The 24,035-nt window shown below is 40.6% G+C and overlaps 1 non-coding gene across 1 annotated transcript; it reads left to right on the top strand.

The window, feature by feature from the left end:
- Nucleotides 1-21,721: 21,721 nt before the first annotated feature.
- Nucleotides 21,722-21,828, top strand: LOC120252365. Its single transcript, XR_005533900.1, has one exon. It is a non-coding gene; the product is annotated as a small nucleolar RNA R71 (small nucleolar RNA).
- Nucleotides 21,829-24,035: the final 2,207 nt, after the last annotated feature.

Raw genomic sequence — 24,035 nt, 5'->3', positions numbered from 1 at the left:
ATCGATCCTATGTTTTCTTTATGGAACGCCTAAATGCCTCCTATCTTTCAATCAAAACCCGAATCCTATGTTTTCTTTCCTTAATAGCTCCTATTTTGAATCAAAATCCAAATTTTATGTTTTCTTTTGGGAATGTGTACCATTTTTTAATCAAAACAATAATACTATGTTTACATTTCTTAAATTCTCCTATTTATCATTTCTGAATCAAAACCTTAATCTTATGTTTTCTTTTGGGGATGTCTACTATTTTTGAATTAAAACCCTAATCCTATATTTTCTTTTAGAAATGTCTGCAATTTTTGGAGTAGATATTGCGAGAAATTGTATTTTTGCTCTGCATTCAGATTAGGGTTAATCTCTCTTTTGGGGGACATTATCTACTCAAGCGATTGTCATTAGTTCATGAAAATGTTCCATAGAGTGTTAATGCTATTGTGTGAATGTCTGTATCAGCTCTGCACCTATTCAATTACACTTCGCTTGCGAAATTAGGATTTTGTATTTTTGAAAACCTTCGATTCAAATAGGATTATATGTTTAGACAACCATTGTCATGCATCTCATAACCCTAGAGGAATGCTATGCCAAGCCATCACTTTCTTCCTTTATGTCTGTCCATCTATTTGCCGTGTTTTCTTGCTTTTGTTTACGTTTACTTACTTTTGCTCACACGCATCACTCCATTATTCAGGCTTTTTTCTTAATCTAGAGTTACTACTAGTATTTATTTTATTCCCTGTTGATCGGCACTCTACACTCACACACAATTTATTACGCAATTGGTAAATACACTTGCGTTCCCATCAAAAACATAAAATTAGGGTTTTAATTCAAAAATAGGTGGCATTCCGAAAAGAAACATAGGATTAGGATATTTATTCAAAAATAGGGACCATTATGAAAAGAAAACATAGGATTACGGTTTGATTAAAAATTAGTAGAGATTTCCCAAACAAAATATAGGAGACATTACTCTAAGAAAACATAGGATTAGGTTTTTGATTAAAAACATAGGTTAGTCTTTCATTTTTTTATTATTATTTTTTTAATTAATAAAATCATAAAAATAAACTATGTAGCAAAAATAGGGGGAAGGGTGCAACTCAAGGACTTCAGAGGAGGTCACCCGACCAAGTACTACTCTCTCCCAAGCTCGCTTAGCTTATAAGTTCTTATGGGATTTGGTGCTTTAGTGTCAATACGATCGCACTACAAAGAAGTTCACTCAAGTTGAAAAAGAATGGATTAGGTTTTTTATTGAAAAATAAGGGACATTTCATAAATAAAATATGAGATTAGGGTTTTAACTAAGAAATAGTAGGCATTACTAAAAGAAAACATATGATTAGTGTTTAGATTAAAAAATATGAAACATTACTAAATCCTACTTTTTTCTTTTGCAAACAAAACTCAAATCTTATATCTTTTTAATAGTAATGTATCATTTTTTCAAAAAATAGGATCTATTACTCTAAGAAAACATAGAATTAGTGGTTTGATTAAAAAATAGTAGACATTCCAAAAAAAAAAAAAAGTATTAGGGTTTTGATTAAAAATAGGAGACATTCAGAAAAGAAATCAAAGGATTAGGGTCTTCATTCAAAACTAAAAAATAGGACACATTCCAAATGGAAAACATAGGATTAGGGTTGTGATTAAAAGATAGCAAATACTAAGAAAAGAAAATATAGGATTACAGTTTTCATTTAAATATAGTTGAGAATCCGAAAAGAAAAATAGGATTAGGGTTTCGATTGAAAAATAGGAGACATTACTATAAGAAAACATATGATTAGGGTTTTGATTAAAAAATAGTAGACATTTTGAAAAGAAAATAGACTATTAGGATTTTGATTGAAAAATATGAGACATTTCTAAAAGAAATATATGATTAAGATTTTGATTCAGAAATAGGAGACATCTCGAAAAGAAAACATAGTATTAGGGTTTTCATTAAAAATTAAAAAATGGGGGACATTTCCAAAAGAAAACATAAGGTTAGAGTTTTGATTCAAAAATAGTAGACATTCCCCACAAAAAAACATAAGACAAAGGTTTTGATTAAAATATAGTAGTCATTCCAAAAATAAAACATAGAATTAGGATTTTGATTGAAAAATAGGAGACAATACTATAAGGAAACATAATGTTAGGACTTTAATTTTAATAATAGTAGATATTCTGAAAAAGAAAGGGTTACTATTTTAGATTCAAAAATAGGGTGTATTCCGAAAGAAAACAAAGGATTAGGGTTTTTCTTATAGTAATGTCTCCTATTTTCAATCAAAACCCTTATCCTATATTTCTTTTCGGAATACCTCCTATTTTTGAATCAAAAGTCAAATCTTATGTTATTTTTGGGAATGTCTGCTATTTTTGAATCAAAACTCAAATCCTATGTTTTATTCTTTTCGGAATGTCTTATATTTTTGAATGAAAACACTAATCCTACATTTTTTTTGTGATGGGTCCTATTTTTTAATGAAATTACTAATCTTATGTTTTCTTTTCTGAATGGCTAATATTTTTTAATCAAAACAATAATCCTATGTTTTCTTTTCTTATTGTCTCATATATTCAAATCAAAAACCTAATCCTATGTTTACAATTTTGTTTAGTCTTCTCGGCCCATCTAATAGCATCCCCATCTGTCTAATCGTGTCTATACCTGCATAGCATCCCCATCTATCTAATCGTCTCTATACCCAGGGAAGTAGGTATGATCGTCTTCTCGACCCCTCTAATAGAGTCCTATAGACCCATTCCGATGATGATCCTAGCGATGTATGGGCCGGAGAAGAGGACACCAATCCTGACAGACTAACCCCGATGCCTAAGGTACTTTGCTAGTACGTGGCCAAGGTGAACTGGTTGGCGCTGTACCATGGAATATAACTAAAGAAGCTCCTTTCGGCTCAGAAGACCTGTACTATCGCTGCGGGCATTTATTATCTGCTCAGGACGGTGTGCATGTATTTGTAGCTCGGCCGAGACAAAAATGTCACCTTCGACACCCCCGGCTCATACTAACCACAGCCACTTAATGCTCAATACGCGCGCTGAGGAGTCAAGCTACCCGGATAATTTGTAGGATGCTGCTCGTACTCCTCTCTGGCAATAAATTCCTCATCATATAACCCCAAATGAATTGAGAACTGTGTGACACTCTTACTATATTAATGCCCGAAGACTCTGAATTGTATGGCGTTACCACTGTCAAAACTGGAGTATGATCTGTCAAACTCATACGATGCTAATACTTCTAGTGTCAGGACCCGGATGGCAGAGTTACGAATAGTCAGCAGTCAACACCAACTGTCCACGGCCAACATCTCCTTAATCTCATCTGCCATACCGTCAGGCAACTGTATCTCGTGCATAGCCCTCAAATCTGGGAACCGTGTCTGACCGAACTTAAGCTTGGAATGACCCTCAAACCAAGCCCTATGCTATGGTATAGTTAACTCTATATGCTTGGGTTTTGGAGAGTATTCTCGAGGACGCTTGATGGTTGGCGACTTTGTCCTAGGGGCCATGCCTGCAAGATTTGAAAGGAAATCAATCAAGACTAGTTATACATCTATAATGCAGGAATCCACACGGTTGTGTGGAAATTCCACACGCTCATGTCGATCCACGGGGGGTGAAAGCTGCACAGCCCTTCTACCAAAATTCCACAAATACATAGCCATAATGTTTCTAAACTGTTTCTAAGCATCCATAATCCATCTAATCAAAGAAACAAAATGACATTCAACAGTTTAATCACTTTAAAAACATGATTGGCGAAGAAATGAGGGAATAAGGGTGTACCGACGATATGAAGGTGAAAGACTTAAGAACGGCCGAAAAACTTGAGTGAAAACCATCTGGAATGACGGTAAGAAGACGGGAAAATACGAGAGGATGTTCTCCGATTGTTTGGGAGTGTGATAGTGAGAAAGGCTCAATAGGTTTATAAAGAAAGTCGCGGCCTTATGATTCCTGCACATTCACACTGGCGTTTGGAAATTCCCCACGCCCATGTGCCCGACCCACAGGGCCATCCACATGCCTGTGTGGAAATTCTTCAAGGGCGTGGATCTTCAAAAGGGTACTCACAGGGGCATCCACACAGCCCTGTGTCTTCTCGGGATGGCAAGCTTTTCTCTACAGGAAATCACATGGGCGTGTGGAAATTACCCACGCCTGTGTGCAGTGCATAGGATTAGACATAGGAGCAGACACACACGCCCCTTTGTCTTGTCGCGATAGAGCTCTGAATATCTACAGAGAAACACATGCCCATGTGGAAATTCCACACGGGCATGTGACCATCACAAGGTCCTTCACAGGGGCATACACACGCCCTTGTGTCCTCTCAGGATGAGCTCTGAATGAAAACACACGACTGTGTGGACTTTCGAAATGGCCGTGTGTCTTCTCTGGTTAACTTAGAAAAATCTCCAGGTTCTGCAGAAAATTCTTGACATGTATACATACTCAGTGCCTGCCTCTACAATGCAAAATTAACCAGAGAATCATGAAAAACATGCCCAAACGACCAAGAAACTTTGCCACATACAATTAGGCACAAAATAACATCAATGATCCACAAGAAAAACACTGCAATTTGCATGTAAAAAAAAATCAAGACACCAACACTCAAAACATTATTCATGCATTTCTAAACTTAAAACAAGAAAAACAGTAAAGACTTGGGTTGCCTCCCAAGAATAGCTTGTTTAACATCACTTACCTCGACGTACCTTGCTATACCTCATGGGGCTCTCAGAGAAGGAATACTTCCTTGTTACCTTTACTTACCTCGCAACCAAAATATTGTTTTAGCCGATGACCATTCACATTAAATGTACCTTTCTCTGGATGAGAATTTTCAATAGCGCCATGGGGTGACACCTCAGTTACAGTATATGGCCCAAACCGTCTGGACTTAAGCTTCCTCGAAAATAGCCTCAGGCGAGAGTGGAACAGTAACACTTGATCGCCGACCTTGAACTCTTTCGGGTTTTTTATATACTTATCATGCCACTTCCGAATTCTCTCCTTGTAAATTCTTGCATTCTCATATGCCTTCATTCTCCATTCATCTAACTCATTAAGATAAAGCATTCTTTGTGTTCCCCGCCTTGCTCAAGTCAAAATTCATGGCCTTGATGGCCCAATAGGCTTTATGCTCTAATTCCATGCTCAAGTGACATGATTTATCATATACAAAGTTATAGGGGTTGGCCCTATTGGAGTTTTATATGCCGTTCTGTGAGCCCAAAGTGTGTCATCCAAGCGTTCCAACCAATCCCGCTTTCCTTGTTTTACAGATTTTGTCAAAATTCTCTTAAACTCTCTATTTGTGACTTCCACCTGACCACTCGTCTATGCGTGGTAGGGGTAGCAAGGCGATGATGCACTCCATAGCGCTTCAACATTTTCCAAGCTAAGTGTTTAAAAATGAGTCCCTTGATCACTAATGATAATTCGGGGGTCCCCAAATCGAGTGAACAACGTCTTTAGAAATTTGACCACGATCCTAGCATTTTAGCACGTAAAGCTTGAGCCTCCACCCATTTAGAGACATAGTTAACCACAACCAGAATGTATTGATTACCGTTAGACTTTGGAAACGGGCCAATAAAGTCAATTCTCTAAACATCAAATACCTCACAAAATTGAATTGGATTTTGATGCATTTCATCATGCCACGATAGATTTCCAGCCCTTTGATAATTGTTGCATCGAAGAATAAACTAATGTGTATCCTGGAATAAAGTCTGCCAATAAAATCTGACAGCCGAATCCTTTTCAGCCGTTCTACTTAAAGTATAATGCCCCTTAACTGGCCTGTAGTGACAATGTGCAAGAATATTCCATACTTCTTCCTTTGATACACATCTTCAAACTACGTGATCTGTACAAATGCTGAACAAGTATGGATTGACACAAAAGTAATTCCTTAAATCACTAAAGAACTTCTTCTTTTGCTAGAATGTGAGGTCCTACTTGAGCAGTCACCCTGACAAGTAGTTCGCAAAATCTGTGAACTGTGGAGTGCCCTCTGATTCTGAACTCTGAACTACATACAAGTGTTCCTCGGGAAAGTAATCATTAATCTTTTTGCTAGCTGGCTCTTGACCTTCACACCCCTCTAATCGAGACAAATGGTCTGCAACCACATTTTCAGTTCCTCTCTTGTCTTTTATGTCCATATTAAACTCTTGCAACAATAGGATCCAACGAATCAACCTTTGTTTCACATCAGCCTTGTTCATAAGATAGTGGAGTGCCGAGTGATCGGTAAATACAATGATCCTAGACAAGATGAGGTATGGTCTGAACTTGTTGAAAGCAAACACCACTGCTAAGAACTCTTTTTCGGTGGTTGTATAGTTTTCTTGATCACTTGTGAGAGTCTTACTAGCATAATAGATCTGTTGAAATTACCTATCTTTCCTCTGACCCAAAACTTCCCCAACAACATAATTACTTGGGTCGCACATGAGCTTAAAGGGCTCATTCAAATCTGGTGTGGTCAAAATTGGTGATTGCACTGATTTCTCCTTCAGCAAGTTGAAAGCTATCAGACAGTCATTCCTAAAATCAAAGGGAACTTCCTTTTGAAGGAGTGTAGTCAATGGCTGGGTGATTTTCAAAAAGTCCTTCATAGACCTTCTGTAAAAACCTGCATGCCCCAAGAAACTACGAACCCTTTTTACATTTGTAGGTGGAGGAAGATTTTCTATGACTTTAAGTTTTGCCTTATCCACCTCCATTTCCACTTTGGAAATCTTATGTCCACGGACAATGCCTTCTTGCACAATAAAATGACACTTCCCCCAATTAAGAACAAGATTTGTCTCTTCACATCTCACTAACACTCTCTCCAAATTCCTTAAACATATGTCAAAGGAATCTCCATGCACCGAAAAATCAACCATGAACACCTTCATGATGTCTTCTAAGAGATCATCGAAGATGGTGGTCATGCAACGTTGGAATACCGCCGGTGTGTTACAGAACCCAAAAGGCATTCTTTTGTAAGAAAAAATACTATAAGGACAAGTAAATGTTGTATTCTCTTTATCTTTTGGAGCTATAGGAATTTGAAAATACCCCAACATACCATCAAGGAAGCAATAAACTGATGCCCTGCGAACTGCTCCAACATCTGATCAATAAATGGCAACGAAAAATGGTCCTTTGAGTTGCATCATTTAACCTTCTGTAATCAATGGAGACACACCAGCCAATAACTTTCCTGGTTTGAATTAGTTCATTCTTTTCAGTTTTCACAACTGTCATTTTTCCCTTTTTCGGAACTATTTGAGTTGGGCTCATCCACGCACTGTCTGAGATAGTATAAATGATTCTAGCATCTAGATGTTTTACAACCTCTGCCTTGCAACTTCCTTCATGTTAGGGTTCAATCTTCTCTGAGGTTGAATCACCGACTTGTAATTGTCCTCCATTAAGATCTTATGAGTGGAAAATGAGGGATTGATGCCTTTTATATCAGGGATCTTCCAAGCAATGGTAGATTTATGCTTTTTTAACATGCTCATGATAAGTGCTTGTGTGATATGAATGCGAAGCATTCTTTCCTTATGTTGAGCATTACTTTTCTCGGGTTTTTACACTAATATGTGTGTTTTTGTGTTACTTTTATGCAGGTAGGGTTGTGAGGCCGAGTATGAAGGAAATAGGCCAATGTGGATCACAATACACCGATTTTGGAGGAAATCTTGCTAAGGGTCAAACGCGAAGACATAGGTCAATGTGAGATGCTAGAATATGTGCCAACCTCCTCGTATTCGAGTTGGCACATCCATTTGGAGTGGCACAGAGGTAGTCACACTCGAGCATTCCGACTTATGCACAAAGAACAAGAGTTCCACCAACGTGTACACCATTGAAGAAGCAAGTGATCCACGACGTGAACGTGTGCCCGTTTGCATTACCCCGATGAAAGTATGGAATTGGGAAGCTATTCAGGTCAAATAATGTAGTAGAGCACTGTAGCAACATTATAGTATGTACTGTAGCAGCACTGTTTATAGCCGACCGAGAAACCAGAGAAACAGAGAATCCACACGGGCGTGTGGAAATTATCCACGGCCATGTGGAAATTCCGCACGGGCGCGTGGAGCATCCACGCCCGTGGAGTCACCCGATTCTAGCCCTATTTAAAGCCGATTCAGCCCCGATTTTGGTATTCTTTTCCCCCAACTTGCGAGAGGGCTTCGGCTAGGGTTTCGAGGGGTATTGGCTAGGTTTTTGGAGAGGTTCTATGGCTCCGACATCGCGCGTCGTTTGGAAGAAGGTTATTGGGAGAGCTTTCATCATCACCAATCCGGCGAGGTGTATCCTAGGCCGGACAAAGGATCCCTTGTGACGAGTAGAGAACTCTCCACAAGACCATCGACACGACTATCGATGTGGTTTCTTTATAGATTCATTGCTTTTACATTGTATTTCTTTGATTGTACTTAGCTCCATGGAGAGCTAAACCCTTAGTGGGTACTCGGGTATTCTGAACTCTAGGATGTATTTGTTTCTTTGGACCTCTTTATTATGCTTTCAATGAATTGATGTTTATTGTGAGTTCCAACCTTGAATGCTTAATTCTATGAACATTTCCCCTAGAGTGACACTAGAGTTGAGGGTTCTTGTTGGTAACCTTGTGAGTGAGTGACACACCACGAGCGTTAGACAAAGCTAGGTTGGAGAGGGTTGAGACGGTGAGTCAAGAGGTACAGGGTGATAGATTCTACCTCCGTTCATTGAGTTCTTTGCGGCCATAATAGAGTGAATGGTCTAAGGGATGAACTTCCGTTGGGGCTTAGGTGCGCGTGCAATGGAGTGAAGCGTTGAGGTGATCTTAGTATCTAGGGCTCAATTGTGGTTAGGGACCTTTCACCTGGACCAAAGGGTTAGGTCTATTATAAGGAACAGATTTATCACTTGAAATCCCTAGAGCTCATTGCAACTCTATGCGAGTGCGAGGTGTTAAGATTGTTCGATTTCTCCTCCGGGACATGTATAGAGTTAGGCATAGTTGACCTTAGATTTGGGACTATGTAATTAAGGATTTCCATGACTCACCATTGCATTGATTAGGAAGCATAATACAGGGTTCTTGCACTTGAAACAATTATCCTAGGTGGAGCATTATCCGGGTACCCCATCTTTATCGATTGCCTTACACCCTTCTTTACTTTTGCTCTCTTTCTTGTTGCTTTTATTGTTGAGAATTGAATCATTATCACACTTCTAATCATTGATTTTTCACATAGCTAAGAATCAAATTTAGTGTTTTTACTCCCTACTCCATGTGGATTCGACCCCGCTCACCCGGGATTATTACTTCGACAAACCCGTGCACTTGCGGGATATACGCAAGGGGACCTTGTCAGCTCACAAGCTTGTCCTTCTGATCTGTAGAGAGATTCAAAGCCATAATCACCGGGAGCTTTGATTCTTCCATTAGGAAGACATATTCCAAATGTGCCAATAAGGTTTTCAGCTCTAACTCGGATGGTTCCTCAATTAATGGTCGTAATCTTCTTTCCTTCAATCTGTCAATTTCCTCAAAATTTTCTGACCCTTGTTCAAGATTATTCTCTACCTCCTCTGCTTGTACATGTGCATCTAAATGGTCTTCAATGACAACAACATTCTCTATCTCACTGATTTCCTGCCCTGAAGTTAACACACCCAACGAGAAAAGTTCTTGTCTTCGTTCATGATAGGAGGAATCAAACTGAGCAAGGACTCTCTCCAAACTTTCTTCCAAATGAATGCTCATATATGCCAATGCAAACTTTTAAAATTGATCCAGCACACTATCCAACTCGCAACTCTGATCCTGAATTTTGTCAATGTAATCAACAATTGTTCCATCCATGGGATGGTTAATGGTGAATTGCTCTTACAGGGAACAAAATGAAGTAGATTATACTGTAAACAACTGAACTTTCTGTTCTATATTTTCAACCATTCCCATGATTGTATCAAATAATTTGGGTATGTCGATCATGTTTCCTGAAATTAAAGAAAAAGAACAAATTAGAATGATGATAGAATAAGAAAGTGTGAAATAGAATAAATGATGAATAGCTAAATAGCAAAGTGCAAAGTGTTTCCAAAACGCCTATTTCCCGGCAACTGCGTCAAAATTTTGACGACGCCCCTTGCGTGTGACCCGCAAGTGCACGTGTTTGTCGAAGTAATATTTCCCAGGTGAGTGGGTATCGTATCCACAGGGAATAGTGAATAGGAACACAATGATTACTATTTAACTATGATGATAATAAATCAATGATAGTGTGAATAAGATTGATATAAAGAGACTAAAAGAAATAAGAAAGAGAGGCATGTTAAAATGAGAGGAAAGGCAATCGATAGAAAGTGGGGCACTCGGACATTGCTCCCCCTAGGACTATTGCTTTAAGTGCAAGACCAACTATTATGTCTTCTAACTAATGCTTAACAAGTCGTGCAGATCCTAAAATAAACGGTCCTATACCTAAGGTCAATCGTGACTAACTCTACACTATGCCCGGGTGGAGAAATCGCTCAGTTTCAACACCTAACACTGTATACAGTTGCAAGAAGCTCTAGGGATTCTGAGTGATAGGCCCTATTCCTATATATAGATCTATCCCTTTGGTCAAGGCGAAAGATCTCTAGTTACAATTAAGCCCCGGATACTGAGGATTACTTCAACGCTTCACTGTGTTGCTCACGCAACTAAGCCCCAGCGGAGTTCCTCTCTTAGCAGCTTATACCATTGTGACTGCAAATACCTCTAGGAACATGGAGGTAGGATAAATCACACCAAAGGGGAAAGGGGATGCTTCGCTACCTCTTGACTCACCCTCTCAATCTTCTCCAATCTAGCATTGTCTAACCCTTGTGGTGTGTCACTCATTCACAGAGGCTGCAAAGATGGACTCTCAACCCTAGTGTCACTGTAAGGGAGAAATCATTCAACAAGCAATCAATATTGGAACTCAATTAAAGACATCAATTAAGGAAAGCATAATAAAAGGTCAATGAAATAATAACATCCTAGGGTTTATAAGTCCAAGCACTCACTAGGGGCTTTAGCTTTCTATGGAGCAAGATACAATCAATAATGAAATCGAGAGTAAAAACATGTAATCCATAAGGAAAATGCCATCGGTATTTGTGTTGATGGTCTTGTGGAGTAGCCTCGTCCCCTTCAAAGGTCTCCTTGTCAAGCCTACGTCACACCTTGCCGGATCGGTGCCGATGAAAGCTCCCCCAATAACTATCTTCCAAGAGAAATATGGTGTTAGAGCCATAGAACCATTCCAAAATCCTTGCCAAAGCCCCTCTACACCCTAGCCACAGGCCTCCCATAAGTTAGAGAAAAGATGGAAAGAAGGATGAAAGATGGATCCCCAAATCACTGCGAGTCGCGTCTTTATAAAGGGCTAGAATCGGGCATCCACACGGGCGTGGGTAATTTCCACACAACCATGTGGATTTCTGAAAATTTGATTTTCTGCGGGCTGTGAACAGTAACTACTATAGTGATTTGTTATAGTACCTGCTATAGTACTCCTGCCAAAATACTCCCGAATCCATACTATTCATCTAGACAATATAAAACATGCACTCGTCTATGCCGTAGATCACATCGCTTCTTCAATAAAATGCCATATTGGTGAAGATCTTGCTAACATTGCACAAGTCAGAATACGTAAATGTGACTGTCTTTGTGCCCCTCCAAACTATGCAATTGCTTAAGCACATGGAGGTTGGCACACATTCACGTATCTTCGATCACAACTTGTGTCTTCACAATTGTTCACTCCAAGACTTCATCAACAAATTACAATCACCATCTACTTTGGCTTCTTTCTTTCTTTATTCAGCTCCACAACCCTTCATGCACGAAAGTTCACATATACACATGTATTAGAGCTAAAATCTAATAAAAGTAATGCCCATCATAAGAAAAAAATACTTCGTATTACTAATACACAAGCACTTATCAACATTAAAACACATCAAGTTTTGCAATCACAATAAGCAATCAAAACTATGGTCATTTATACACCAAGTTTTACTAAAGCATATGTGTAAATCAAAGACATCAAGTTATACAATCCGTAGACATTAAAAACAATTAGTCAAAGCATGCAAAACATCGTAGTTTAACACCCCAGGGCACCGTGGATGATTAGCCCATATGGATGAGTACAATAAGGAAGAAACAATTGAAAATCTAGAGAAAGAAGACATGATTCTCCCTTTCGAAAGAAAGATGATCTTCCTTGGTGCTAACACCACTTCTGTTGTGCCTCCAACTCACCCTTGATCTCCGTAGATGTTGTGGTGTAGCTTGATCTTCGATCTTATCCCAGTCCTCCCGTGGTGAAAATAATCCCTGAACAAAGATGATTTCAAAGCCCCATAAATTCTGAGTTATATGGCAATTTTCTGGCTCGTCAAGGTCTACGCATGGTCATGCAATGACCGTGTCCTCAATGAGGATTCTAAGTGAAATAGGCCTGGAATATTCAGGTGTGGGAGACATGATCATGTCATGCCCGTGTGCTACCAGTGCATGGTTGTGCGAAGAGCTTCCAGATCTTACTGCCCTTGTTTAGAAGAAACTATCTTTAGGCTGAGATTTTCAGGGGAACGTATATTGTCATGCAGAGACCGTGTCTGGCCTAAGGGCATGATCATAATTGAATACTTCCTTGTTCATCAATAGGCTGGGGTATTCAGGGGGATAGCGCACGGTTGTGAGATGCCCTTGTCAATATTAAAACTTAGTAGAAACTTGATTCTTCTGCTCAGTTACTCACCGAATTAACTCGAATTCACTTTGAACCTTTGGTTCTGCATATGCAACAAATAGACCTAGAATAACACCTCAAATGCATGAAATTGTGCTAAAAGACAAGTAAATAAATGGAAATAGGATGAGTGAATATGATATAAAATGCACTCATCAAATACCCCCACACTTGAATGTTTGCTTGTCCTCAAGCAATCTCACATCACTCAATAAAAGAGAAGATGAGTGCAATACTTCTTGTCTCTGGGGAATGGAAATAAGTAAGCATAGGGATAACAACAAGGGTTAGTTCAAACAAGAATGCTCGATAAAAGGCTACACTTTACTTTAAAGATCTTTTGTGTGTGTACAAACCCTAAAATTAGTGCCCCAAAGTCTCCAAGAGTCAAACTAATACTAAATAACCTTAATTTCAACTAGGTGACACACACCCCTTGCGTGTGTACCAAAAGTCCGTAGGTTGTTGAAGTAATAATTACCCTGGTGAGTGGGTAGTCGTATCCATAAGGAATAGTGATTGAAAACACAAGAATTGCTATTTAACTATAGTGAAGATGATTCAAGGTGATGTGAACAATATCGATGCAAATAGAAATAAAAAGAACAAGAAGGAGACACAATAAAATGATAGGAGAGGCAATAGATAGAAAAGTGGGGGCACCCGGACATTGCTCATCCTAGGACTATTGCTTCAAGTATAACACCAACCATTATATCTCCTAACTGATGTTTAATGAGTCGCGGAAATCCTTAAACACACGGTCTCAAACCTAAGGTCAACCGTGACTAACCCTACTCTCTGTCTCGGTGGAAAGGAATGCTCTCGACGCCTTACACTGTGCAAGGTTACATAAAGCTCAAAGGACTCCAAATGATAAACCCTATTCCCTAATATAGATCTAACCCTTTGGTCCAAGTGAAAGACCACTAGTCACAATTAATCCCGAGCACTAAGGATTACTTCAACATTTCACTCTATTGCTTGTGCAACTAAGCCGCAGTGGAGTTCCTCTCTTAGCACTTTACTCTATTATGACCACAAAGAACTCTTAGAAAACGGAGGTAGCATAAATCACACCAAAAGGGAAAGGGGACATTCCGCTATGTCTCAACTCACCCTCTCAACCCTCTTCAATCTAGCTTTCTCTAACCCTCATGGTGTGTCACTCATCAACAAAAATTACCAAAATGGATTCTTAACCCTAGTGTCACTCTAAGGGAAAATCATTTCAGCAAGTATTCAAGATTGGAACTTAATTAAAACATCAATTAAAGAAACATAATAAAAGGTCAATGAAACAAATACATCCTAGGGTTTACAAGTCCAAGCACACAATAGGGGTTTAGCTCTCCATGGAGCACAGTACAATCAATAATGACATCGAATATAAAAACATGCAATCCATTATTAAACCCCCCTCATAGTCCATGTCGATGGTCTTACGTAGTAGCCTCGTGACAGCGCCCCTTGCGTATATCCCGCAAGTGCACGGGTTTGTCGAAATAATAAAATCCCAGATGAGTGGGGTATCGTATCCTCAGGGAGTAGGGAATAAAAACACTTAAATTATTTCTTAACTAAGTGAAAGATGAATAGTGATATGTGTGACAAGATGTGAAATAACGAAAGTAAAAGAACAAGAAAGAGAGCACAAGTATAAGAGAAGGTAAGGGAATCGATATAAATGGGGTACCCGGATATTGTTCCGCCTAGGGCAATAGTTTCAAGTGTAAGAACTCTCTATTATACTTCCTAACTGATTCAATAATGAGTCGTGGAGATCCTTATATACATGGTCCCAAATCTAATGTCAACCCTGCCTAACTCTATACATGTCCCAGTGGAAAAATTGAATAACCTCTTAACCTCGCACTCGTATAGAATTGCAATGACTTCTAGGGATTTCAAGTGATTAATCCTCTTCCTAGATGTAGACCTAACTCTTTCGTCCAGGTAGAAGGTCCCTAGCCACAATTAAGCCCCAGGTGCTAAAATCACTTTAACGCTTCACTCCGTTGCACCCGCAACTCAGCTACAGCAAAAGGTCATCATTTAGCCCATTCACTCTACTATGACTGCGAAGAACATGAGGAAATCGAGATAGAATAAATCACACCAGGGGGGAAAGGGGATGCTCGGCTACCTCTCGACTCACACTCTCAACCCTCTCTAATCTATCTTTGTCTAACTCTCGTGGTGTGTCACTGACTCACAAGGGTTACCAACAAGAACTCTCAACCCTAGTGTAATTCTAAGGGAGTATTCATACAATCAAGCATTCAAGATTGGAACTCAAATAAAACGTCAATTAATTAAAAGCATAATAAATAGGTTCAATGAAACGAGTACATCCTAGGGTTCACAAATACCCATGTACCCACTAAAGTGTTTAGCTCTCCATGGGGCTAATTACAATCAATCAAATCAAATGTAAAAGCAAAGAATCCATAGATAACCCCCTATATAGTCATGGCGATGGTCTTGTGGAGAGTCCTCTACTTGTCCAAGGTCCCTTTGTCCGGCATAGGATACACCTCGTTAGATTGGTGCCGATGAAACCACTCCGACTAACCTTCTTCCAAACGGAGCGCGAAGTTGGAGCCGTAGAACCTTTCCCAATCCCTAGCCAATACCTCTCAAAACCCTAGCCACCGCCCACTCTCAATTTAGGCAAAAGATGGAGAAAAGAATCCTAAAATCGGGGATGAAATAGGCCTTAAATAGGGCTGAAATCAGGAATCCACACGCCCATGTGGGCGCCCGTGTGGATTTTTCACATGCGTGTGTGGAATTAACGCACGCCCGTGTGGATTCTCTGTTTTCATCCATCTTCGGCCGGTTGTGAACAGTACCTACTACACAGTTTTGCTACAATGTTTGCTATAGTGTTCTGCAACAATACCGCCCGAAACACTCCTGAATCCATGCTTTGCTTCTTCAATAACGGACATGTTGGTGGAGATCTTGCTATACATGCACAAGCTGGAATGCTTGAATGTGACTGCCCTTGTGCTCCTCCAAATTGTTATGCTAACTTGAATACGAGGAGGTTGGCACACATTCCCACATTTCGAACCCGACTTATGTCTTCGTGTTTGAACCTTCTCGAGATTTCCTACAAATGGTGCATTTACGATCCACATTGGCTTCTTTCTCTAATACTCGACCTCACAACCCTATCTGCATGAAAGTAACATAAATACAGACATATTAGCGTTAAAACCTGATAAAAGTAATGCTCATCATAAGCAAAGAACACTTCACATTCTTATCGCACAAGCACTTATCAAACTCCCCCACACTTAAGCTTTTGCTTGTCCTTAAGAAAAAATTAAAATAATATGTCCATAGATGACGGAAATATTTGAAGTGCTTGGCCTTAGGTTCACCGAAGCATACAAAGAGAGCATTCTACAAGCAAGGGAGATTTCAACACTAAATATGAAAATTCAATGCTCTAGCTAAAAACTTGAATAAAAAAAGACAACAATCCTAAAATCGTGTAAGTGTGTGAATGCACTCAAAACAACCCAAAATATACTCCTCAAAGTTTTAAGTACAAGGGACTTATTTGTCTACAACAGTAACAAAATTTCAAAGATGGTAGTAGCTTCACACATCCTCTAAGGTAGACCTTTCGAAGGCGGCCGCTAAGCTCGCTTTCACACTTTCGATGTGGTAGCTCTTTCTACCGGAGTGGTAGCTTTCACTAATCCTATGAGATAGCTCTTTCTCTCATTAGGGCATAACTAGTATCCGACTTATGAGAGTAGCTTCATACTTCATAGGTAGTAGGTCTTTCCACCCAACAAGCACAAATAAACAATAAAACTATTTTCTTCTTTCTTTTCATTTCACTATTTTTTTCACAAATAACAAATGAAACAAAAATAACTAATCCCTTTAACATCGAACATGAGTTTCGAAAAGAGTTGAAAGAGTGAGTATTGCAACAAGTGTCAATCGGACAAAAATTCCTATAAATTCAAGCAAAAACTAGAGCATGAAGACATTCAATGTTAAAAATTATTCTCCTAAACTCAAGAATACAATCATTGCAACTAAGGTGACCTACATTGGCTATGTGAGCAAGTATATCAATCAAAATTAAAATAAAAAAGGATGTGTGCACTATGAAACTTTCCCCATTCCCTCCCCCCCCTCCCATACACACTTAAGTTGTACATTGTCCCCATTGTACACATGCAAGCTCACTCATAATGTATATCAATAAAGAACAAATGTGGGAGAAGTAATCAAAACAATACTCCCCTGACTCCTAGTGTTGCATTTAATGGAGCTAAATCCTTGTTAGTTATGTTCCAATGGTTTGTGAAGCACACACAGCAAAGTGCCGAAGCACCATTGGCCGTGCCCATGACAAGTCTCAATTCCCATGATGACAAGACCATTTGCACACATACATGAGGGGGTTCAGTAAACTTCAATAGAACAAAAACAACAACTCGTGTATATAAAAGATAACGCGATGAATACAACTCAATACAACAAAACAAAAATAAACTCAGAAAGAAAGTCCTTTCTGAGTATACAAGTCCCAAAATGAAATGCAAAAAGTAATAAAAATGACGAAAACAAAGTCAAGTGTCGGTATCATCTACTTTCAGCTCTGCTGGTGCTCCGGGTACTAAATAATATGGTGCCGGAGGAAATAGTGGTGGTGATACCGGAGGGGTCCTCAGTATCCTGATAAAGGGTGAGGACTCTAATAGCTGCAGTACGATGTCAAGACGCACCATCAACCCCGTGTACTGTGCAACCTGTAAAGTTCGGACCTCCGCGAGCTCAGACTGAAGCTCACCCGCAGCACTGTCGAGCCTCTCAAAACGATCATGAGCTTGAGAGGGAGGAAAAATAGGTACAGGATGCCAGAGTGTCTCTTGCGCTGCAAGGGGTGCTCCGGTCCTTATCGGGGCAAACTGAAGCTCGGGAACCTGTCTTGAACCCTCCATTGCATCTCTTCTGTCCTCAACTATGGAGCAGGCATTGCTAGAATGTATGTTCCAGGCCCACATCTATGCACCAACCCCATCATCCTAATTGTATCAATCCCAAGAGAAGAAAGCACGACCGTCCTCTCAGCACCATGAATGGCGTCCAGAAAACCGCTCCCCAAGATGAGTCTAGTGACATAGGGACCAGCGAATAATACTCCTATTCTTGCAAATTGGCCATGGTGCCTCAAGACGTCAGCCACTACGGGCCTTAGGTGAATCGACACATTGCAGACCATACAGGACAAATAGAGTAGGCTCTGCCTGCTCAAAATAGCTATGTTGTAACCTCGACCGGACACAGACCTGCTGAGGAATGAGTGTAAGTATCTGTAGCTCAGCTGGGATAGATTGGTGGCCTTGGACACTCCTGGTTCGTACTGCCATGTCCATACAATACTTGATATGCTTGCTGTGTATTCACTATGCTCGCGAAATCCGTTAGCAAGCGTCCATACTCCTTTATACCTGTGTAGGTTTTATCATACAAACCTATACGGACGCAGAATGGATGTCCAAATACTCCGAACGGTATAACATTCGTAGTGTCAAATCTCCCATATGGTTGATCAAACTCGAAAGATGCCAACACCTCTAGTGTCAACGCACGGAAAGCTGGCTCTTGGATAGTCAATAACCTTCTCCAGCTTCCTACTGCTAGAATCTCATCAATCTCATCAGCTAGCTCATCATCTCTCCGAATCTCTCTCAGCACACTCAAATCCACAAAGCAAGACTCACCAAAACAAAGTTTTGATATTCTCTCAAATCGAGTCTGTTGCTCAGGATTCGAGAACTCCATGTGTACTAGCTCAGGTGGGGTCCCTTTGGGATACTTAACTTCATGCTTCTTCGAATGAGGTGCCATATCTGCAAGAATTGACAAGAAATCGATGAATAAAGCCATAGAAATAGTATTGCAGAATTCCACATGGGCATGTGGAAATTACCCACGCCCGTGTGGATCTGCTGGGCGTGAAATCTGCATGGTGACACGTCAGTGCTGCAAGATTACAACTTAAAACCACGGAACTCAAGACTTTTGATTTCATGGAACTCAAGACTTTCGATTTATTAAAAACAAGAATTGTGAATAAGAGAGGGTAAAAAGGTTTAACAATGAAATATGTATGAAAACTTTGAATTCGGCATGGAAACTAACTGGAAAATCCTCTAAAATAGCGATATGTGGGCCAGGAGACTGATCAATAGTCGATCTTCGAGTGATTGGAAGTGAAGAAGAAGAGAATTCAAAAAGATTTTTAAAAAAACTCACGTCTCTTTGAATTCTGCGGATCCACAAGGGCGTGCAGAAATTACCCACGCCCGTGCACCTCCACAAGAGAGCTTCATAGGGTAGACGCATGCCCTTGTGGCTCTCGGGAAAACACTGGCAGAAAATACCCACACCCATGCGCCCGACCCACAGGGGCAGGCGCATGCCCCTTTGGCTTCTCTTTCTAACCAAGAGAATCATCAAAGTGTCCCACACGCCTATATGGATATTCCGCACGGGCGAGGCTATTCACAAGCCCAACCCGCAGGGGCAAACGCATGGTGTTGTGTACTCTCGGGATGCAGAGAGCTCTTCTGCATAGATCCATACGGGTGTGTGAAAAATACCCATGCCCATGCATTTATCACAGGTTTGCCCATAGGGCTAGTCCACGCCCATGTGTGCTCTCGTGATAATTTGCTAAGTCTCTGCAGGAAAATGCACGCCCACGTGGAAATTACCCATGGGCTTGTGGAAATCACAAGGTCGCTCACAGCATAATATCCACCAAAAAAATCACAACATAAGCATCCAAGAATCAAGACACCAACACTTAAAGCCTTATTCATGCAAATACTAACTAAAAACTAGAAAAACATTAAAAACTTGGGTTGTCTCCCAAGAAACGCTTGTTTTACGTCACTAAGCTTGATGTACCTTGTCTTACCTCATGGGGGTTCATAGATTAAGGTTGCCCTATTACCCATAGCATGAAAGCATGATAAACATAGTCTCTTCAAGGTAGTGGGGGAGTTGTCGGGCTTGGGACCACCTAGCAATGCTGCATACAATTTGGTCATTTCACACCCATCTCCAACAACCTTGGAGTGTTTCCGATGACATCTCCTTGCCCTCTTCATCTTCCGAAGCACCTTCTTCAGGATCCCCAGAGTAGATGGTACTTCTTCAGTCGAACCAAGCATCATAACTTCTTTATTTTCCACCTCTTGGTCGAAACAAACCCTCGTACGGGTCCGGATTAAACATTTCCAGGATGTATTCATCAACAATCTCATCAGAAGTGTCTAGAAAATACAAAGCATCATCGAAATCAAGAGAATGCCACATGGCTTTAGCTAGGCAGTACGTGAGCTTGTCATCTCCAACTCTCAATTTTAGCTCCCCACCGTCCATATCAATCAATACCTTGGAAGTCCTCAAGAATGTCCTCTGAAGTATTAAAGGTACATCTGTATCCTCATCGGTGTCTAGCACCACAAAATCTACATTAAAAATGTACTTGTCCACACTGACAAGCACATCATTGATGATACCCCTCGGATGTCTCACCGTTCGATCCGCCAATTTCAAAGTCAACCGAGTGGGTCTAGGTTGCCCAAGCCTAGCTTCTGAAAGAAGGTGTATGGCATGATGTTGATACTGGCCCCTAAGTCCCCCAATGCCATTTGTTCACCAAAATTGCCAATATTAAACGTAATGATGATGCTTCCCGGGTTTTTCTTCTTGTTCGGCATGTTCTTTTGCAACACCGCCGTGCAAGAAGCATCTAAGATTACAGAAGCACTCTCCTCCAACTTCCTCTTGTTAGTCAACAAGTCCTTCAAGAATTTTGCATACTTAGGCATTTGGGCCAATGCCCCAACAAAAGGAATATTGATGTGGAGTTGCTTGAAAAAACTCAGGAACTTCTTGTATTGTTCATCCTCTTGGTCATTCTTCAATCTAGAGGGATAAGAGATTCTTGACTTGAAAGATGGGGGTGCCACCTCCTTTTCTTTGTTTGTTCCCTCCTCAACCCCTATAATCTCGGATGCGTGTTCATTGGTCCTCTCACTCTGAAGCCTACCTTCAACCTCACGACCACTTCTTAAAGTGATCGCCTTCACATGCTCTCTAGGATTGGTCTCGGTATTACTTGACAAGCTTCCTTACGGCTTTTCCAATAGAGACTTCACAATCTGCCCCACATGATTTTCAAGATTGTGCAAAGAGGCAGTGTGGTTGTAAAGTGTAGCCTCGAATGATTGAAACCTTGTATCTGACGATTAAAGAAACCTAGTTAAGGACTTCTACAAATCAGCCATTCGGGTCTCCAAACCTGAAATTCGGTTTTCCATGTTTATGGTTTGTTGTTGTTGGAAACCCGGTGGCCCAATGGCCTTTTGTGGACATTGGTAGCTCCACGAAAAATTGGGATGATTCTTCCAACCACGATTGTAGGTGTTGTTATATGGATTCCCTTAGTTCCTCATTGCATTACCCACAAAATTGACATTCTTCACCGAAGATGCATCACCAATAGAGATCGGACAATCAGAGAGAGCATGTCCTCTACTACACCCGGTGCAAGTAGTCACGGCCGCCACTCTATTAGAAGTTAGAAGATCTAACTTCTTACTCAATGATTCCACTTGACACGCCAATTAAGTTACTCCATCTATCTCATGGAGCCCGGCCACATTTTCTTCTCCCTAGCATTCCATTGGTTGCTATTTAACCCCATTTCTTCAATTAGTTGATGGGCCTAACCGGGAGTCTTGCTACCTAAGATACGTCCTGCTGCCTCATCCAAGAGTTACCTTGTACTCGGATTCAACCCATTATAAAATGTCTGAACAATCATCCACTTTGGGAATCTGGGTTGCGGGCACTTTCTCAGGAGCTCCTTGAACCTTTCTGACATCTCAAATAGAGACTCCAATTCTGACTGTACAAAGGACGAGATCTCATTCCTAAGCTTTGAAGATTTTCTGGGAGGGAAATAACAGGCCAGAAAAGCTTCTATGATCTCCTCCCATGTGGTAATCGATGCTCTAGGTAATGACTGTAGCCACTGCTTCGCTCTCTCCTTTAAGGAAAATGGGAAGGCTTCAACTTGATGGCATCATCCGTCACCCCGTTTATCTTAAGCACATCACACACCACGAGAAAGTTCTGTATATGACTGTTTGGATCCTCATCAGCCAAACCATTGAATTGAACGAATTGCGGCAACATGTGGATGAATGCCTGCTTTAGCTCGAAGTTCTAAGCTATAATCGAGGGACGCACAATACTCGATTATGTCCCCCATACTGAAGGTCTAGCATAATCGAATAATGTCCGTTGTTGCTCATTCTGTTCTGCTATGTTTTCAGATTCTTCTACTTCCAAATCAGGTAGATAAGATTGTTCTTACACAGGTTCTTTCCCTTTTCTTCTACGTGTACGTTCAAGCTCAGGGTCTTCTTCAATCAATATTGAGGGGTTCCTTCGGGTCATAACCTGGAGCTACACCAAAAAGAAAGAAAAAGAGCTAGAATGAATGAATGAATAGCTAAGAAAACAAAGTCCAAAGTATCTCTAAACGTCTACTCCCTGACAACAGCGCCAAAACCTTGAGAATGCCCCTTGCGTATGTCCCGCAAGTGCACGGGTTTGTCGAACTAATAAAATCACAGATGAGTGGGGTATTGCATCCGCAGAGAGTAGTGATCGCTTCCCCGCAAGTGTACGGGATCGCCAAGTAATACCTCGTGCAAAGACACGAGGATCGTATTCCACGGGGCTAAGGATCTCCTATTACTCCTTCTCGAGCTATTATCTAGCCTAAGATCTTAAGTGATGGATTTACTCTACTAAATACAAATAAAAACTAAACACAAGATTTGCTAGCAAATTAGAGAGAACAAGCAATAAGCAAGCAAGAGAATCAATGAAGTGCAAAGGCCTATGGATGTGGATCCCCTTGAGGGGTTATCATGCAACATGGATGATGATTTAAAAGATGCAAGGGTAAATTGGACCATGAGATTCCAAGATTAGAACAACCCCAATTTCTCGGTGATTGAACCCTAATCCCATACTGAACATAGATAGGAATTTCTTCCAAATCTACATTCCCTACGATTGCATTAAGTACAAGGAAATCTCGCTTAGGAATAAACCTACTCTTCTTGGATTAAACCTACATGGAGGGCTACCAAACACCCAATTTCTCGGCGTGATGATACAAGTATCCCCCTTCTAATCCATTCATGACCTAATACATGCGAGCAAGTCACATCTACATGCATCATTCATAAAAGAGCTACGGATTTCTCCTTGGTGTAACACTTAGCATGAAAACAATGGATTAGATCTCAAAAAAATACCCAAGCATAGAATTAACAAGTAATCATCCAAAAATACATGATAAAACCCCCCAAGGTTCACCAACACCCGGTGGCCTTGGGGGTCTAGTATGTCATCATCTCATAACAAAGCATACAATCAAGCAAAAACATGAAACAAAAGACATAGTATGACACTCCCTAGATGAAATGGTGAAGGATGAGGCGAGAATATGCCGAAATGAGCGCTTCCCCGCCAAAGGAATGCCGAATGAGCGCTTCCTCTAGCAGCAGTTCTCCTTCCTTCAAAGTCGTGATCGATCTCCCCTTTGAATGATGTTGCCTTCTTGCCTTGAGAGCCTTGGACCTTGGGCTTGAATGATCTTCTAGCTTTCTTGCCCTTCTTCTCCTCCCCAAGGTCGCCCAAAAATCTCCCAAAATGATCTCCCAAAAAGTCGGGCCAGCAAAAAGTCCTTTTAATCAGCCCTAAAAGTGAGTATATATACCCCCAGAGGCATACGGGCCGTATAGAGGGTCGTATGGGGAGTCGTATAGCACTCAGAAACCCTAGATTCGCGTTCCATCACAGGGTGCATACGGCCTCCATACGGCCCCGTATCTTGGGTAGTATGGAAATCCGGACGGAACACCAAATCAATCCATTTCCCTTTCTGATGCATATGGCCCCCATCTTGGGTAGTATGGGGGTAGTATGAAAATTCTGTTTTCTTCTCTTTTTTTGCCAAAATGATATCTTCTTGTTCTCCATGGCTTCCATATGCCCTACAAAGCAAATAATAGAGCGATTAAGCGTGAAAGCGGGCATCAAACCTCACAAAAATACATGCAAAGTGCA

This window comes from Dioscorea cayenensis, chromosome 20, assembly GCF_009730915.1.
Source record: "Dioscorea cayenensis subsp. rotundata cultivar TDr96_F1 chromosome 20, TDr96_F1_v2_PseudoChromosome.rev07_lg8_w22 25.fasta, whole genome shotgun sequence".
Classification (NCBI taxonomy): Eukaryota; Viridiplantae; Streptophyta; class Magnoliopsida; order Dioscoreales; family Dioscoreaceae; genus Dioscorea; species Dioscorea cayenensis.
Note: the sequence above shows the minus strand (reverse complement) of the source record. Positions and strands in the feature narration are given on the sequence as shown.